Source organism: Hydractinia symbiolongicarpus, chromosome 1, assembly GCF_029227915.1.
Source record: "Hydractinia symbiolongicarpus strain clone_291-10 chromosome 1, HSymV2.1, whole genome shotgun sequence".
NCBI lineage: Eukaryota > Metazoa > Cnidaria > Hydrozoa > Anthoathecata > Hydractiniidae > Hydractinia > Hydractinia symbiolongicarpus.
In genome coordinates, this window is record NC_079875.1 from 36950467 (window position 1) to 36955466 (window position 5000).

General features: G+C 37.1%; 1 non-coding gene and 1 pseudogene across 1 annotated transcript in view; both read left to right on the forward strand.

The window, feature by feature from the left end:
• The window catches only part of LOC130620477 (large subunit ribosomal RNA), a 7104-nt pseudogene extending 3727 nt beyond the window's left edge, over positions 1–3377 (forward strand).
• Positions 3378–4505: 1128 nt separating this feature from the next.
• LOC130658143 (small subunit ribosomal RNA) overlaps positions 4506–5000 on the forward strand; it is a 1802-nt gene continuing 1307 nt past the window's right edge. The window contains exon 1 of the ribosomal RNA XR_008985364.1: positions 4506–5000. This exon is cut by the window's right edge and continues 1307 nt beyond it. This is a non-coding gene — a ribosomal RNA (small subunit ribosomal RNA).

Sequence of the window (5000 nt, forward strand, 5' to 3'; positions counted from 1 at the left end):
GTTTCCGTAAAATAACCGCAAATTGAAATTCAACTGCCCGTTTTAATACAATACCAGACTCGTTTGAGTTCTAGTTTTTTTAATTCGTTTTATCTGTTCTTCGTGTACTTAGTGACAGAAGGTTTTTAATAAAGAGGAACTGTAACATACAAAAAATGTCGTTGACGGGAAATACTTCAGCAGGTCAAATTTGCGTAAAATAATGAAAAATTGAAATTTAACTGCCTGTTTTGATACAATAACAGCCTAGTTTGAGTTCTAGTTTTTTTAATTCGTTTTATCTATTCTTCGTGTACCTAGTGACAGAACGGTTTTAATAAGAAGAACTGTAACATCCAAAATATGTCGTTGAAAAGAAAAACTTCAGCACGTCAAATTTCCGTGAAATAGCAGAAAATTGAAAATTCAGCGGCTTATTTTGATACAAGAACAGCCTCGTTTGAGTTCTTGTTTTTTTAATTCGTTTTATCTATTCTTCGTGTACCTAGTGACGGAACGGTTTTAATAAAGAAGAACTGTAACATACAAAAAATGTCGTTGACGGGAAATAATTCAGCATGTCAAATTTCCGTGAAATAGCAGAAAACTGAAATTCAACTGCTTATTTTGATACAAGAACAGCCTCGTTTGAGTTCTAGTTTTTTTAATTCGTTTTATCTGTTCTTCGTGTACCTAGTGACAGAACGGTTTTAATAAAGAAGAACTGTAACATCCAAAATATGTCGTTGAAAAGAAAAACTTCAGCACGTCAAATTTCCGTGAAATAGCAGAAAATTGAAATTCAGCGGCTTATTTTGATACAAGAACAGCCTCGTTTGAGTTCTTGTTTTTTTAATTCGTTTTATCTATTCTTCGTGTACCTAGTGACGGAACGGTTTTAATAAAGAAGAACTGTAACATACAAAAAATGTCGTTGACGGGAAATAATTCAGCATGTCAAATTTCCGTGAAATAGCAGAAAACTGAAATTCAACTGCTTATTTTGATACAAGAACAGCCTCGTTTGAGTTCTAGTTTTTTTAATTCGTTTTATCTGTTCTTCGTGTACCTAGTGATAGAAGGGTTTTAATAAAGAGGAACTGTAACATCCAAAATATGTCGTTGAGAAGAAATACTTCAGCAGATCAAATTCCGTAAAATAGCAGAAAATTGAAATTCAACTGCCGGTTTTGATACAATAACAGCCTCGTTTGAGTTCTAGTTTTTTTAACTCGTTTTATCTATTCTTTGTGTGCCTAGTGACAGAACGGTTTTAATAAAGAAGAACTGTAACATCCAAAATATGTCGTTGAAAAGAAATACTTCAGCACGTCAAATTTCCGTGAAATAGCAGAAAATTGAAATCCAACGGCTTATTTTGATACAAGAACAGCCTCGTTTGAGTTCTTGTTTTTTTTAATTCGTTTTATCTATTCTTCGTGTACCTAGTGACAGAACGGTTTTTAATAAAGAAGAACTGTAACATCAAAAATATGTCGTTGAAAAGAAATACTTCAGCACGTCAAATTTCCGTGAAATAGCAGAAAATTGAAATTCAACGGCTTATTTTGATACAAGAACAGCCTCGTTTGAGTTCTAGTTTTTTTAACACGTTTTAGATTTTTTGTAGACCTGAAGAATACATATGTAAAAACTGTGAATATGAAGTACCACGAGATAACAACATCATAAAACGATGTTATGGGTCGCGAAAAATGCTTAAAACGCATCTTTTTCCTTGTTAAAAACAGCAATTGTGAGAAATTGGAAACGCTATGATTCTGCAACGTAAAGTCAAATGGCAATTATTTTCTCCAGGCGTTGAGAGGTTAACGTGGTGAGTATTTGTGTAAAATATTGCGTTCAATAATAATTGTGCAAGGCCAATATTGCATGTTAAACATGCCAATACGTGCGTTTTCACCAAATTAGGGAAAAATCGGAAAAATCGGAAATCCCGAACGACATGTCGGATTGGCTTTATATTTGGCACAATGAACCATCTTGACATGACAAAGGTTCACACGAATTTTTTTTCAAAAAAACGCTGACGTCAGCATTTTATTTGGCCTTGAATGTTTGACATTTTAGGGCTTCTGGACCCCCCGCAGAGCCACAAATCGGGAATTTGTGCTCCTACCCGGTTTTAGCCTGAAGTGTTTTACATATCTGCCAAAGATTTAAGAAATACCTTCAATATTTCAGAAGCTATAGCGATTTACCTGTTTTTAAAAAGACCAAAAAAAGTAAGGCCCCAAAACAGGTACTTCCGGTTGACCTTTGACCTCCAAATTTTGCATGGTAATAGATCTCCAAATTTGCTACCATGAAATTCTTGTCCGTTTTTTATAAAAATGCTGACGTCAGCAGTTAAAATTTTTTGAAATTTTAGAATTTATGAAGGTTTGACCGTGCACTTTGTGACGTCATAAGTCTGGTTCTAGCCAAAGTCACACAAAAATATTCCGCCATTTTTTCTTAAAATGCCTTTGTTTATAAGTTTGCTTTTTATGATTTCGTTAAAACGTTGTAGTTACTGAGAAAAAATTGTCAAAAAAATGCATGTAAGAACCGTCCTATACAAAACACACTGGACGGTTTCTATTGTCAAAAACATTAAACTGTTAATAACATGAGAACGAGGCTTTCCAGCACCAAGGTTCTACAGGCAATTTTTCTTCTTACTAAATGGCCTATCCACTGACAAATATCTGCATCTACTTTTAAATGTTTCACAAAAGTTATACTATTATATAAGTAAAATGATGACATTATGTTTAATAAGAGAGTATTATCAGATACGTATGTGTGAAACGGTGAAGTCTTAAGTAATAACTGGCTTGTGGCAGCCAAGCGTTCATAGCGACGTTGCTTTTTGATCCTTCGATGTCGGCTCTTCCTATCATTGTGAAGCAGAATTCACCAAGTGTTGGATTGTTCACCCACTAATAGGGAACGTGAGCTGGGTTTAGACCGTCGTGAGACAGGTTAGTTTTACCCTACTGATGAAGTGTTGTTGCAATAGTAATTCTGCTCAGTACGAGAGGAACCGCAGATTCAGACAATTGGCATTTGCACTTGCTTGAAAAAGCAATGGTGCGAAGCTACCATCTGTTGGATTATGACTGAACGCCTCTAAGTCAGAATCCGTGCTAGAAAGCAATGATAATTACCTCTGGATAATCTTAGGCGAACAAGAATAGAACGGCTTCTGTCGTTCCTAAGTCCCAATGCACTGAGTCGGAGAAAAACCGTCGAGGTGCTGCAACTATCAAAATCTAAAATTTCCAGAGATAAATCCTATGCAGACGACTTAAACAAGAACGTGGTATTGTAAAAAGTAGAGTAGCCTTTGTGCTACGATCTTCTGAGATTAAGCCTCTGTTCGACAGATTTGTCACTTTGTGACAAGTCCTTTTTTTAACCAACTGCTTTGTACCGTGGAGTACCAGTTATCTTGTGCTTACCTGAACTTTTTTTTTAAAAAAGGTGATGCGTGCGTGCTGTACCATTCATCTTTATCACCTCGGTTTAATATTTGGAGACACAGATGTATGGATTAAAAGTGTATGGATTAAAGGTGTATGGATTACAACTGTATCGATTACAACTGTATGTATAGATTACAAGTGTATGGATTACAGCAAGAATTACGGACTAGGGCTATGTTCAGGGTTAAGGTAAAGCCTAGGCTGGGGCCTAGGGGTAATGCTACTGCTTTGGATACGGTTGTGGGTCTTTTTTTTAAAAAAAAAATTTTGGTGGTGTGGCGTACCCTCTCACTTCTTCAATTTCTCAAGCCGTTTATGTGTTATGCCGTATTTTGTTATTTTCAGGTCCCATGAGGCTTAACCGTCATAAAAATATGTTCGGAATGTTGCTGGGCCTATCAGTAACAAACGCGCATGCGTTACGGCACATTCCGGTTAACTTTAAAAAAAATCGATTTTTTTTCCTAAGTCCCCACTTTAGTGTCAGAAACTGGAAAAACGTGCTATATAATGTAGAGAGGGTAGAACAGAGAAGCAATGAGAAATGAGTGAACTCGACTAGAGTTTGGTTGTTATTGTTTCTTTGTGACACAATCTCTTATGCGTTGGTATCAGAGTTTATTTGTGTTGCTGTAAAGACTGTTGAGTTGTCATTCAGTTCTTACGGTAATACGGCTCTGGCTCAAGCAATGAAATGCAAGTCAAATTTTGTTCTTGCAGGACATTACTTATGTGTGTGCACGGGCTAACTGCTAGTCAAGTAGTAGTTTGTAGTCTCTAAAGATAGTGATATCTTTCTCATTGGTGGCTCTTGTGATGTTGGCAGATGCTGTTCAACTGATCCTGGGTTACTGAGAAGGAACGGTAGAAGGGCAAACACTCTGAAGCGTATGAATTGCAGCTATTTCTAAAGAATTGGCTACGATTTTACGTTGACGATTGTAGATACGAACGCCTGCGCCTGCAACACGTTACGTATTGCAGGTTGTAGTGTGTTTAAGTGAATGTAGCTGCTTGCTATTTCACGACCGTAGTTACCTGGTTGATCCTGCCAGTAGTCATATGCTTGTCTCAAAGATTAAGCCATGCATGTCTAAGTATAAGCACTTGTACTGTGAAACTGCGAATGGCTCATTAAATCAGTTATCGTTTATTTGATTGTACTTTACTACATGGATACCTGTGGTAATTCTAGAGCTAATACATGCGAAAAATCCCGACTTCTGGAAGGGATGTATTTATTAGATTAAAAACCAATGCGAGTTTCGGCTCGTTTTCTTGGTGATTCATGATAACTTTTCGAATCGCATGGCCTTGCGCCGGCGATGTTTCATTCAAATTTCTGCCCTATCAACTGTCGATGGTAAGGTAGTGGCTTACCATGGTTGTAACGGGTGACGGAGAATTAGGGTTCGATTCCGGAGAGGGAGCCTGAGAAACGGCTACCACATCTAAGGAAGGCAGCAGGCACGAAAATTACCCAATCCCAACACGGGGAGGTAGTGACAAGAAATAACGATACGGGGTCTA